Source organism: Notechis scutatus, chromosome 5, assembly GCF_049901735.1.
Source record: "Notechis scutatus isolate UNSWTSFEM ecotype Mainland chromosome 5, rNotScu1.2, whole genome shotgun sequence".
NCBI lineage: Eukaryota > Metazoa > Chordata > Lepidosauria > Squamata > Elapidae > Notechis > Notechis scutatus.
In genome coordinates, this window is record NC_142013.1 from 66,809,800 (window position 1) to 66,824,336 (window position 14,537).

At 43.9% G+C, this 14,537-nt stretch overlaps 1 long non-coding RNA gene across 1 annotated transcript in view; it reads right to left on the reverse strand.

The window, feature by feature from the left end:
* Positions 1 to 8,700: 8,700 nt before the first annotated feature.
* The window catches only part of LOC148130518 (uncharacterized), a 32,046-nt gene continuing 26,209 nt past the window's right edge, over positions 8,701 to 14,537 (reverse strand). Inside the window, exons 3-4 of the long non-coding RNA XR_015749977.1 lie at positions 12,937 to 13,105; positions 8,701 to 8,797 (exon numbers count right to left, since the gene is read on the reverse strand). This is a non-coding gene — a long non-coding RNA (uncharacterized LOC148130518). The remainder of the gene's footprint in view (positions 8,798 to 12,936; positions 13,106 to 14,537) is intronic.

Sequence of the window (14,537 nt, forward strand, 5' to 3'; positions counted from 1 at the left end):
TTCAATGGTAGAAAGCATGCCTTCAGGTGATGCAGGAGGGTTGGGGCGTGTAGTGCTCCTGCAGCTTGCTTAGTAAGATGTCCCAGGGGATTGTCTGTAGTGGTTGAGGTGTGATGAGGGCCCTTGCTGTGTCGAATACTTCTTTACTGCAGAAACTCAGAAATAATGCCCTTTTTAGGTTGTCGGTAGTGTTTGTGTAAACGTTGGCTTCCAGCACACAATCGAATTGGATTAAGTAGGAGTCCCATGTCTGTGTTTCAGGATCAAATGGTGCAAACTGTGGTGGGATTGCCATCTTCCTTCACTTGGTGCAGTCGCTGTTTGCCAATGTGACTCAAGTCTCTGCAGCCCTTGATCGGCAATTCCGTCTGGTGGCTCCGTTTCCAGCTGATCCCACCTTCATCGCCAATGTTAGATGGGTGGTTGGAAATGAAGATGAGGATCCAGAGTATGTTTCAATGTTATTTCTCAGGTGAGTACCCGCTACAATGTAACCGTTCTGGGCTCTGTCAGCTGTCAGCCACTAACCAACAGCTTTGAAATATGTTCCTGCACTTAGCGCAGCAGGAGAACTCTAGTCACGCATGTATGGACATAACAGCATCTCTCTGAGAAAGGGAATTGGGCAGTGGCTCTGAATATTAGCAACTGCTTCATTCTAAGCTTCCTTCTCTCCCATGACCTGATCAGAGTCTATACAGCCAGTCTGTAGTTCCCAGTGGTCATATACGTACATACAGAGACACAACGAGAGGGGGAAGTAAAAACACAAGAGTTGCAATGCATTACTTCATCACACAGAAGCAAATACATCACAGTTAAAGAGATTGGAAAAAAACCATCACAGTTAAAGAGATTGGAAAGATTTAAAAACTCATGCTCTACATCAGTGATCCCCAACCTTTTTTATGCCGCGGCCCGGTACTGGCATCAGCTGGGCGCCGCCATCTTTTTTTGATGAAAAAGTGCTTTCGGTGAGCTTTCTACCTGGAAAAGCTCACCGGAAGCGCTGGCGCCGCCATCTTTTTTTGATGAAAACATGCTTCCGGTGAGCTTTCTACCCGGAAAAGCTCACCAGAAGCACTTTTTCATCAAAAAAAGATGGCGGCGCCCAGGAACCAGCGGCCCGGTAGGACTTGTTCCGCAGACCGGTACCGGTCCCTGGACCGGTGGTTGGGGACCCCTGCTCTACATTGCTTTCTAGACCTCATTATTTTCTAAGAACATATTGAGAACTTCTAGAGAATCCAAGGTTATTCTGGGAAAGTAAGATTATCCCATTGTTTATTTTACAGGGCATTAACTTTCTTTTTTAATTAGCTTATAAAATAGCTTTTTAAAATTTAAAATTAGAGTTAAGAGGGGAACTTGGACCATACTAAGAGAGGTCTCAGTGACCCACAGGCTCCAACAAGCACTACATAGCACCAGCTGGACACCATCTATGAAACTGAATTTTCCAGTTTGCTTCTGAAAACTATTTCAATTTTCAGTAACAGGCAGAATACATACAAAATTGATCATTCCACAGCCTTTTGAGGATCCTATTGTGAAATCTGCATCCTGCAATCACCTTAACATTGGTAGGGATAACAGAATTAGAAAAGTTTGGATAATTCATTTCATTTGTTTTTATATGTGTTACAAATCATCTTCCCATCCACCCTCACAAAAAAACCCACATGCTTTGAGTTCTCTAGGAAATTTTTGCATATTTCTCCAAACATTTTTTTCTTTCCTAAAATGTTTCTAGGCCCATTAGCAACTCAGAGCTAGGGGCCAGAAGTATATTTTAAAAAAATTCAAGAAGCATTGACTAGATAGGAAAAATAACCCTAACAAACAAGAATTCAAGGATGCACCTCCTGTCAGCCTGCACAACAACTTCAGCTGAAGCAATTCTTTCTCCTGCTTACTTCTTTTTCATTTCTTGGTTGCCATTCACGGTGGTGGGGGGATGGAGTAACTTAGGAATGTGGTACCTCAGCTGCTAGTAAAAACATCTAACAGCCTGCATGTGAACCAAGGCAATGTCAATAGACACTTGTTGGAGCTGAGCAGGAACCTGTGGCTGATCTGATTGGCCCATGTGACCTAAAAGACATAGGAGAGGGAAGAATCCTATTTTTTTGACTATCGCTAAGCCTGGGAATTATTTAGAGGTAGCTTCACCTTTCTAATTGTTGATATGATATACTCAATAAAGGACTTTCTGAACCTAACCCAAATGTCAGAGTCCTGACTTCCCTGAGTTCATTGATCAGAGCGATGACAGCAAGCTAGCTCTGACTTACTAACAAGCTTTACCTGGGATCCCTGAGACCCATCTGGCCATCCAGGAAAAATCAGGAGGGTCAAAGAAACTCAGGGAGTGGAAGGAAGTCAAAGCCAGTGAGGCTGAGGTGACCCCAGTGGTGGCAGCGGCAGTGCCAGTGATGGGAAAGGCCCAACACCTGGACGTCCACCTAAACACTCAGACGGAGGGGGCTGAAAGACCAGCAGCCAGGGGAGATCCAGTGGTGACAGAGAGCCTGTGGCTGGCCAATTCCAAGGGATGGTCGCAGGCGGCAATGACCCCTGGGACCGAAGCTCCTGTGGGATCACTGGAAGTCTCTGGGTTGTACTTGGCTAAATAGAGAAAGAGGAGGGCAACCTAAGAGGATGAGGGGGAGGACTGGAGCTAGTCAACCATCTCAGTCAGCCAGGAGCTGGAGCAGCTCAGAGAGGCTCAATGGGACGAGCTTCCATGACACCCAGTCATGGCAGGGATGGGAAGCCAGGCCACCTGGCAGTGTCATATGCAGACTGGAGAAGCCAAACCCCTGCTGGCTAATTCTGACTTGCCAGTCCAAAGTTTCATTCAGAAGCTGCCCTTGAGTCTGTCCCAGAAGCCTTGGATGGAGAGGGGAGCAAAAATGAAAGGCAGAGAGATAGATCAGAGATCCCAGCCGGCAGCAAGAGGCCCAGAAGGGGGGAGACCAGTGCCTATCTCAGCTTAATGGCACTGGCAGCAGCCAGCCAACCCAATGGTGCAGCTGCTGCTGCCCCCCCCCCCCATGGAGTCCCCAAGCCAAGCCAAGCCCGCCTGCCCTGGGGTGCTCCTGAATGGCAACCTGTCCACTGGAAGCTGCCACAGCAAATGATAAATCCCCCCTCATTTCAGGCCACCTTCGATGGGGACCCAAACCAGCTGGCACTGTTCCTGAGCCAGGTGCTCACTTAGCTGGATCAGTATGCCCACACCTATCCCAAGTAGAGGGTGGTGGTTAATGCAGTGGCAGAAGGTTTGGAAGGGGAGGCTGCCAAGTGGGTGGCCAACCTCCACAAAGAAAATACCTGGGAGTTGGGGAATATGGGCATGTTTCTGGATGAACTTTAAGGCCATTTTGAGGATGTCACACATGCCCAACGAGCTGAGGCTGAGCTACAAACTGAGACAAAGGGGCCAACCTGTGGAAGCGTACATTTGTAAATTTCACTAGATCACAGGGAAACTGAGGCACTGGCCAGAACAACTTCTGGTCCACTACTTCAGACTAGGAGCTATGCCAAACTGGCATCTTCTGGGGCCTGCCTAACTGACTGCACAGCTCGTACCACGAAGCCACTGAGTTGGATGCAGAGCTAAGAGAGTGCAAGCCCAAGAGTGAAGCTAGCATGAAAAGTGGCTGAGCCCCCCCTGCCATGACAGGATCTCCTGGGAGAAGCACCCAAGCACCATTCCAGTGCTTCAGGTGTGGCCAGTGGTTGCTGACTGCACAGCACCCATCCCCAGGCCAAAGGAAGCCCCGCTCAGGAACCATCCCAAAAGGTGCCTGAGAAGCCTGAAGCCGCATGTCAGGCCATGGAGGTCCCCTCCCACAGCCAGGAGGAGGGAACCCTGGCCAATGAGGAGTCCACGCTGTCCCCTATGACAGCGAAGATGATGGGGAAAGTTACCTGATGGTAAGTGGAGCCATCTGTCCTTTCTCCATCTCCATCACCATCACAGCTCTCAATTCAGGGGCCCAGGGTACGCTTGGAGCCCTGATACACTCGAGGTGAACACACTGCCTGATTAGCTTACCAGCCATCACCCCAGTTGGGAATCTGGGTAAAAGAATTATCTAAATCCATTAAGTTCAAGCAGGTGGATGGCTCCCTACTGGGAGGGGCACCAGCCACCCAATTAACTGAGCCAGTCGGGTTAGAGATGGCCCAGCACTGAGAGATAATCAGATTCATTAGTGTCCCCAAAATGACAGTCAGTAATCTTAGGGCTGGGGACCCACAATATGGTGGGAAGAAGAAAGTCAGAAGATGAGGCTAGCAAGAGGTCCTTACCCCACCCTCCATGATCAAGTCTGGTGGGAAGAGAAGGAGGAAAAACCCGAGCCAGTGAGGGCAGCCACCACCCACCTGCCGGGGGATTCCCCCATCTCCAAGGAGTACCAGGACTTAGCCAGAGTGTTCAGTGAGGAGGAGTGCAACGTACTGCCCCACCAGCACCTGACTGACTGCACTATCAAAATCATACCAGGGCCAAAGCTATGAGATCTAAGATGTACTCCATGTCCTCCCGAGAGATAAGAGAGCTAAGGGAATAAATCGATAAAAACATAGCCTGGGAATTCATTCAGCCAGCAAAGTTGTGAATAGCAGCCCCAGTCTCAAAATTAAATAAATAAAGGTGTCAATAAAATTAGTGACATATTATAGAAAACATACAATGTTCACAATTTATCATAGGACTGCAAGCACAAAATTAACAGACTAATAGGAAGATTAGTTTTTTATTTGCTTATTTTAGTTAGGGTTCCAAAGTGAAATCTTGTAAAAAGAAAATGAAGGATTTTCAGTGAGAAGTTCCTGCTTTGCATCCCCAAATATCTCAATTTTCATTCAAAGCACTAAAAGACTCCTACATAAAGATTGTGGAAGGCTGTTCACATATCTGTATAGCCTTCTTTCATGTCTTCCCATGTTATCCACAACCCTTTTTATCACTAATAAGAGATACAATGTGTTTATACATCTACTTATCTCTTGGTTGTTCTTCAAATTACTTACATCTTTTAAGCTTTTAAACAGCTGGATTTACCCATCCTCCTGATTTTGCTTATTGAAATCTACAAAGAATAGCAATGTTTAAAATTTTATTTTTCTTCTAAGGCACCCACTTTTAATTCCACAGCTGTGTAAATTCATTTGAATGCCTTAGTATTCAAATGCCTTAGTACCGTAACTTCAATGAACAAGGTCACAAGAAGCAAGCCAGGAGTTGAGAGACTAAAATCATCAAACTTTCTACTTCTTTGACAAAACCAGTGTAGGAAGGCCCAGATTAAAATATTCTTTACTCTTTATATTAAAAGGAGGCAGGATAGAATATTTCCCCTAAAGGAGAAGAGGAAAAACGTGCTCTTAAAGATAGAAAACAGCCTCAGTCTTCCTGCCATAGGGAAATAGCCTAAAGAAGAAGCTTGAAGAGGCTGGCCTTTAGGAATTTTGTATCATTCAGAAAGACTGGGCCAATATATTCATAAAGAAAATGCCTTCAGCAACAAGCTCCCACAGAAGGCTGGAGCTAATGGGATTAAAAAGTAGAAAAACAAAGACTCCTAAAATCTACATTCCCCCAACCAAATTCTAAGGACAGGACATGACTTTTAGGAATAATAGGATTTACCCACCACTATTAGAATAGCAAAAGGCTCACTACAACCCCCTGGAGCATCTCAGTCACAAAACCCTAGAACCCTATAAAACTCCATCCACTCACCCAGCCAATTGGTCAGCCACCCCAGAAACATGCTGCTGTCACTGAAGTTTCTGTCATCCAAATAAACAGAGAACTTCTTTCTTTGTAGCCAGTCTTCATTTTATTCCCGGCATCTTTCCCACAGCTTATGGAACTGGACCGGATTTTTCTTTCAACACCAAAAATTATAGAAAGTAATATGTGGGTCTCCTACAGAAAGGATACCATAATCATGTATGCTTACATTCCTTGTGAGATAATTAGTTTTAATTGCACATTAAATTATTATTCAATGAAAAAGGAGTTGAGGAGCTAGGGTTAATTCATTCATTTGTTTTTAATCTGCTTGATAGGTTTCAAAATCCTTACACAATTTTGAACCAGTCAACTGTTCTAGAAGAAGGTAGATGTTTGTCACCCTCTTTTCATAAATTCTACTCCTTGGCTCTCAAGGCATTGTGATTTTTTTAACATTGTTTAAATCAAACATTTTGAATCCTTTAATAAATCTATACAGCAGCACTATACAACAGGAAGTGTGCCTACAATTGTATCCAAAATCTAAATATCGCACTCACTGTTTCAGTAGCCAAGTGAATATGTATATAGAAAATTAAATTAAATTAAATTAAAAACTCAAATCACTCAACCAAAGCACATGTCAGGCTACAGAACTTTTTCCTATTCAATTAACAAGAATGAACTTCTGAAAACTAAATGTATCAAAAGGAATCCTTTATTGAGATGAGACAATTCACGTAGGAGTTCAAAGCAGCGTCTAAGGTCTCTCAGGCATACAGGGATAGATAAGGGAGTTTAGAACCCCTCCCCTTATCTTGATGTGTATTTAGTGAAACAAAAGCCAGTATGTTGATTCCCCCCCACCCCCTTTGTAGAAACGATCTTTTTCACAGTTTCCCAGGGCATACCTAATTTCCCCCCACCCCCTTTTCAGAACGAACTTTTCCAGAGATTCCCAGGACACATCTCACTGTGGAATTTTTATGGTCTTCTCATCTCCTGGCTGTGCCTCTCAGAGGTGATAGGTTCTGGCCATCTGGGTTTCCTCCCTCCATTGTATCATGTGTGGGTTATACAAATTCAATATAAGATTAAATATATTCAGGTTACATCAAGAAAGGATTTCTTTATCAGTCTCCCCCACCTTTTCTTCTTCCACTGAAGAAATGACAGATACACGGATCTGACATCCTGCCCTCCTTAAAAAACAGATAGATCTACCTGGAAAAAAACAAAAATCATGCATTACATTTGCAATTCAGGATGGTTTATCAGGGTATTTTAGGTGGAACTTTCGTAGTAATGTGGGTGCTTTTACATGTCGTTTGGCTACCCACTCATTTTCTGAGGAAGGAAGGTGTTTCCAAGCTACTAAATGTTGTGTGGATCCATGGTGAGTGCATGAATCAAGGATATCTTTAATTTCAAAATGTTGTTCCCCATGTACCATGATGGGGGTTGGAGGCGTGGATGACTGAGAATCTTCACTGACATATTTTACAGTGTTTAATTTTTAAGAATTTGAATTCTTATGTATTCATCTATGTTTTCGGGACTGGATGTTTCCAAGATCATTTATTTCTGATTTCTAATTTTAAGAAATAATATAACAGGCAGGAAGTCACAACATGATGCCTTCTAGAAATAGCTAATGCTATTAAATTTAACAAGCGCAGAGCTGTAAGAATTTTGTTTGATTCACCAGAATGTAGGAGAATTTGGATATTGGTTTATAGCAGAAAGATTTAAGAAGTTCAGATACAGGAGAAACTGGTAGTTTCCTCCATCAAAACATATGAAGAGATATACCAAACCCAATGAAGGCAGGGGTGGGATTCAAAAATCACAGCAACCAGTTCGCTGCCCAGTTGCTGGGTGGGTGTGGCCATGGTGGGCATGGCCTACCAGAACTTCCAGGAGAGCCATTTTTCACCTTCCCAAGGTTCCAGAGGCTTCCCTCAGGCTCTGGAGGCCCTCCGGAAGCAGGAAACAGGCTCCTTTAGCAACTTCTGGTACTTCCGGTAGAGTCATTTTTTTGCCTTCCCAAGGGTCCGGACGCTTCCCTTGGACCTCTGGGAGGGCAAAAATGGCCTTCCCCGGGCTCTGGAGGCATTCCAGAAGCCAGAAACAGGCCCATTTCTGGACTTCTGGAAGGCCTGTTTTCCCCCCTCCCAGAGCCTCCACACAGACCCTGCACTTACCTGCATCGAAAATGGGTTGCATGGAGACTCCTGGGAGGGCAGGGGAGGGAGGGTTGGGGCCAGTGGTTGGTTCAAATACCAGTTCAGCAAAACAGATGCAAATTTAACACCTGGTTCTCCCAAACCGGTCTGAACTGGTAGAATCTCACCCCTGAATGAAGGGGTTGCTTCAAGGTTTTGCTTTTCAGAGACTGCTAATTCCCAAGCAAAATAACTCAATGCCTGAAACAAATTCTTGAAGGCTACATAGGAGCAAAAAAGAGGGACAGGGCATGTTCTTCCTCTCCATTATGTCAGAAAATCATCCTCTTGCTTATTCAGATGCTGAGATTTCCAGGCAGCAGGAAGAATTAAGACTGATTTTTTTTCCTAATAAGAAGCCTAAATTGCTAAGCATTGCATTCCTTTTGTCCAAGATTATCTGGCTGATTGCCCATCCACTCATTTCTTATTTGACCTATAAAAAACACATTGTACAATCTATACAATTATTTATTCTCTGTATAGTAGATCTTCAATTATGCTTTCCTATTTCAGTTTGATTTTTCTAATGAACCTTCCTAGAAGTTATTTTTTAAACTGCTATTGTACAGTATGTTTTAATAGTAATCTGGTATCAGCAAATGAGACATTAAATTGGAACATTTTACAATGCAGCTTGTAAATAAGATGAATAATGGCTTCTTGTTTAGTTACATCAATAGATCAAAATCTCATGCCATTCAATAAACAGTGGAACAAAATTGTATTCTGGAATGAAGGCTGTTGGTGTTTCAGAGCGACTTTAAGATCTTCTTCTTGACTGCTGAAAATCCTTGACACTGGGGGCTCTCCTCTTCCTATGAGAATCAACAGTATAATAGCCTCAAATATTCAATATACCCTCCTCTGCCAATACTAATTTCTTAAAAAAAAACAAGAAACACTGACAAGGGGAATGGGCTTTTTATACCACATGAAGAAAAAAATTCCAATAGAAGAGAAAATATGTAACTCAGGGTTGAACTGTGGAGTTCTTGGTGTCCAGAGAGCTTAGAGAGCACCAAGGACTCCACAAAAAATATATTAAAATACATAATATAACTTGTCTTAATATACTTTTCTGAGTCTAAAAATATGCCAGACCAAAAGAAACATATTTACATAAAAAGCAGACAAGGTCAAATAACAAAGAAAGCCCTTAATTAGTTGTAATCAACTTTAATTTGCATACCATATATAATTCCTAAATGATTGTTAATAATAACTTTATATAATGGACTTCCAATTTTCATGAAAATGGCACATTTTGATAAGCAGACACAAAACCCTAGTACTAATAAGGTTTAATTTGCATACATTAGACTGATTATCCAAACAAAAGGATTACAGTATTACTTCTCCATACCTTTATGTCCTTATTATGCACATTTATTAACTTCACAAAAGCTAGCTGTTACTGACAAACAATAGCCATGCGTGAAAAAAAAATCTTCAACATGAATAAAAACATTTTAATGCAAAAGAGCAAAGTTTACACAGTATAAATGCTTCATTTAACTCTTTCGTAGCAAAAGACATACATCCTGAAAATCCTAGCCATTAGATCAAGTTATAATTTTTGTATCATACAAAATTAAAACAAATTACATTTGATAAACTTTTGAGAGGTCATGAACTTTGGCTATCACTTTTGTCAAAAATCTTTCTTCATGTTGACTGGGAAATATGGTATTTGTAGTCTCAATATATGAGATGCCAGACTGAGGAAGCCTGAGCTATTAGAGTACCTGTATTAAAAGTAGGTTCAGAATTATACCATTTATGAGTAATTGATTGGAAATTGTCTAAAAATTATTGTAAACATTATGAGTAACTTTTTACTTCCAATATATTTGTAGACAATTTTTGTTGTAGAGCGGCGGAATAACCTGAGGTGAACACGGAGCGAACTTCAGCTTTACTTTATTGTAACAATAAAGGGTTGCTGCGGCTGCCGTGCTAACAAGGCAGCCAACTGGTGGACAACAGCTGATGCCGTTTGACAGCTCCCTTTTATAGCCAGCTGTCAAACGGCATCAGCCAATAGGAACGGAGTGAAGACTTCAGCTCAGTCTTTTCCGAACACCACACTCCTTTCCCCCAGAACGGAGCATGCGTAGTCCTTCAGATAACTCGAGCGCTTGCGCAGGCGGCCAGATCTTCTAGGTTCTGATGAAGCTGCTGCTGGAAGGAACTTTTCTGCTTGTTGGGCAACTTCTGGTGCCGACGAAGCTGGCGTCTCAGCTTCAGGCATCTCTGGGTGAGGGACAGATGGCTGCTCAGGTAGACTTGCGTTCCTGTCAGATTCGCGGGAAGTTTCTTCAGGCGCCGGCGGTTTCTCTCTTGCAGGAATGTCTTGAGGGCCATCTGCAGATGAACTCCAACGCCTTCTGTTGATCGATATGGCGGCGCCAGATGCGCCCGTCTTGCAGTTGAACCATGTAAGACTTAGGACCGGTTACTGCCACAATCTGCCCAGGCATCCACAAAGGGTGTCCCGCATAATTCCGGGCATAGACCTGGTCATTTTCAGTGAACTCCCTTGCCTAGCTATTTGATCCTAGGGGCGTGACTGGGGCATAATATGGATGGAGTCTGTCTAAAGTAGTCCTCAGACGTCTACCCATGAGAAGTTCAGCCGGGGACCTATTAGTGGTGGCACAGGGAGTCGTGTGCTGGGTTAGAAGATACTTAGCAAGCCTAGAGTGCCAATCTATGGGCCCAAGCCTTTCCAGGACCTCCTTAGCAGATCTGATTGCTCTTTCAGCCAGGCCATTACTGGAAGGATGGAAAGGAGCTGTAAGTGCGTGCCTGATTCCCAGGTTAGCTAGGAAGACCTCAAACTCACAGGAAGTAAACTAGGGGCTGTTATTAGACACAATAGTGTCAGGGAGGCCATGGGTAGCAAATATCCTTGATAGAGCCTTAGTGATGGCTTCTGAAGTTGTGGTGGTCATCAAGGTCAGCTCTACCCATTTAGAAAAAGAATCAACCATCACCAGGAATGTACGCCCGTGAAAGGATGTGGGTGGATCAGGTCTGGTAACTTGGCATGGCTGACAAGCATTCACCCAACTTGTAATCTGAGCATCCATGCCCAGCCACCATACATAACTGCGAGCTAGGGCTTTCATTCTGACAATGCTGGGATGCCCTTCATGCAGGACCTTTAAAACTGAGGCTTGCAACTTGGAAGGGATAACTACCCTAGTTCCCCAAAGTAAACAGCCTTGCAAAGAAGACAGTTCTTGCTGGTGAGTTTTGAAAGGCACGAATTTGGGAGCATAAGGAATTGCAGGCAACCCCCTTCCTACCCAGTCAAGGACTTGGGCGATTACCTTGTCCCTGGCAGAGTAGGCAGCGATATCAAGGGTGGTGATGGGAAGTTTGAGATCGTTGATCAGGAACACAGCATTAGTTGGTGCAGGATCCTCCACAGGAACAGGCAGGGGGCAGCGACTAAGAGCATCAGCGTGGCAGAGACTCTTGCCAGCTCGATGAACCAGTGTATAGGAATAGGCAGCCAGAAATAAAGTCCACCTGGTCATCCTTGGAGACAAAATCTGAGGAGTTTGTCTATCGCCTGAGAGAAGGCCTAACAGAGGCTTGTGATCTGTAACCAACTCGAAATAGTGTTCATATAGAAATTCATGGAATTTTTTGACAGAAGCAACTGCAGCCAAAGCCTCCTTGTCAATTTGGCTGTAGTTGCGCTCAGCTGGGGAAAAAGTTCTGGAGAAAAAGGCAATGGGTGCCTCAGAACCGTTAGGCAGTCTATGACTTAAAACGGCACCTATGCCAAAAGGAGAAGCATCTGCTGCTAAAACTAAAGGTAAATGCTCATTAAATTGGATCAGAACAGCATTGGATGTGAGCAATGATTTGACTTCATGGAAAGCATGGGCTTCCTTAGGTCCCCAGGGGGATTGCTTATCCAAGAGTCTGTGCAGAGGCTCTGCAACGGAAGCTTTATGTGGCAAAAATGAAGCGTAAAAGTTAAGAAGTCCTAAAAAGGCCTGGAGCTCAGTTTTGTTAGTTGGTGTGGGTGCCTCGTGAATAGCCCTTACTTTGGATTCGATTGGGTGAATACCAGAGCCGTCAATTCTGTATCCCAAAATTTCTACCTGTGGGGTGGCAATAGTGCACTTCTCTTTTTTTAGCTTAAGACCATGCTTCCTGAAATGATCGAGGACTCCTCTGACTCTTTGCAGTAATTGAGACTTGTCAGGGGCAGATATTAAAATGTCGTCAAAATACGGAATTACACCTGGTAATCCTTGAAGAAGTCTTTCCATTAAAGATTGGAAAATCCCTGGGGCCACACTTATGCCAAATTGGAGGCGCCTACATTTAAAAGCGCCCCTGTGCATTACAATAGTTTGTAGTTCAGCGGCTGTGTCATCAACAGGGAACTGTTGATAGGCCTGTGACATGTCTAATTTCGCGAAAATGGTTCCTGGCTCAAAAGAATGTAGTAGGTGCTGGATAACAGGGACTGGATAAGCGCTAATTTGTAAATATTTATTCAATGACATCTTGTAATCTGCGCAGATTCTTACGCTACCATCTTTCTTCAGGGGTGTCACTATTGGGGTTTCCCATTTTGCGAAGTCCACAGGCTCTAATACACCATGTTTAATTAATTTGTCAAGCTCCATGTCTAATTTGGGGTGGATTGCAAAAGGTACCCTTCAAGGCTTTAAACGGATTGGTACTGCCTGAGGGTCCAAGTTGAAAGATATTGGGGTTCCTGAATAACAGCCCAGCCCCTCACTGAACACATCAGCATAGTCATTAAACAAGGTGTCCACTTCAGCATTTGAAATAGAGTGGATTCCGCTTATATGGAGACCAAGGGCAGGGAACCAGTCTAACCCCAACAGGCTAGGGAGGGCACCATCCACTACCACTAAAGGCAAGTGACCTTTAAAATTTTGAAATTGAACAAAAAACTTGCTTTTTCCAATGACTGGGATGGTTCTGCCTTGGTAGTCACGTAGGGTTAACTGGCAGCCGTGAAGCTTCTTCTTAGCCATTCTGGGAAGTAGTTGTTTCAAGGTGCTCCATGAGATGATGGACAGTGCTGAGCCTGTGTCAACCTCCATCCTGCAAGGTTTCCCTTCTATAGAAACAAAAACACTGATTTTGTTAGAGCCTTTGTTAGTCAGCTTGGCTTGATAGCAGGTAAAACAGTCTTCAACTTGTTTTTGGAAATGTTGGGTTGTCTGAGGCTTTTGGGCAAAAGTCTTTCCTGCTTGACAGATCCTGGCTAAATGACCCTTCCTCTGGCATTTTAGACAAATGGCATTCCTGAACTTGCAGGATGCCCTGAGGTGGTTTCCCCCACAGCTGAGACCGTGGGCTGAGGCCGTGGAGGTAGATTGGGGTTTGGCCTGTTCTCCCTTTGACTGGTTTTTTGCTGCCTGAGGCGATTTACATCATTAGCCTCTTCATAGCCATCTTCTGTGGAGGCTTCATCATAATGGATGGCTGAGCTGTTCTGGCTAATTGGATTTCCTTGAATTTCTGCTGCTGAAAGTGCTGATAGTTCAGCAGCTTGAGACTCTTCAATTGCTAATTTAAGGGTTAAATCCCCTTTAGCCAATAGACGCCTTTGTAGCCTTAAATCCCTGACTCCACAAACTAGTTGGTCTAATAACATGTCTTCCAGATAGTCTCTAAACCCACAATGCAAGGCAGCTGTTCGTAGAGCAGCCAGGTACCCACTAATAGTCTCTCCCTCAGCCTGAATCCGTCTCCTAAAAGCATGACGCCTGGCAATTCAGGATGGCTTAGGGGAATAGTGGTTGGAAAGAATTTCTTGCAATTCTTCCCATGGAACAGTCTTAATTGAACGTGGAGCCAATAATGCCGTAGCAGTGTCAAACGCTGTGGCTCCGCAAAAACTTAAAAAGTAGGACTTTTTCCTATGGTCGGAAATGTCAGCGAGGTCTATGGCATCTAGGAAACAGTCAAATTGGTTTCTGTAGGGATTCCCATGTTTCTGCTGTTGGTCTGAAAGGCAGGAATGCAGGGTTCGAAGTCATCTCGACTCAGCGGTGCTGGATCTTCCGAGGAAAGTTGAAATTCGCGCTCGTGAATAGTGACAGTAAGCTCTTAAAGTGACATTCAGCTTAGTAGTGACTTCGGCTCTTTTTTGTAGTGACTTTGCTTAGCGATTCTTTGCCCGGTTGCCTCTTATATGTATCCCACCTTCGTCGCCAGTGTTGTAGAGCGGCAGAATAACCAGAGGTGAACACGGAGCGAACTTCAGCTTTACTTTATTGTAACAATAAAGGGTTGCCGCAGCTGCCGCGCTAACAAGGCAGCCAGCTGGCAGACAACAGCTGATGCCATTTGACAGCTCCCTTTTATAGCCGGCTGTCAAACGGCATCAGCCAATAGGAACAGTCCGTGTTCCCGCTGGAAACACAGACCGGAGTGAAGACTTCAGCTCAGTCTTTTTTGAATGCCACAATTTTAGATAACTTCCATACAAAAAAACTGTAACTCTGCTCACAATCTCATCTGCAAGAAAAATCCTAAACCTTGAA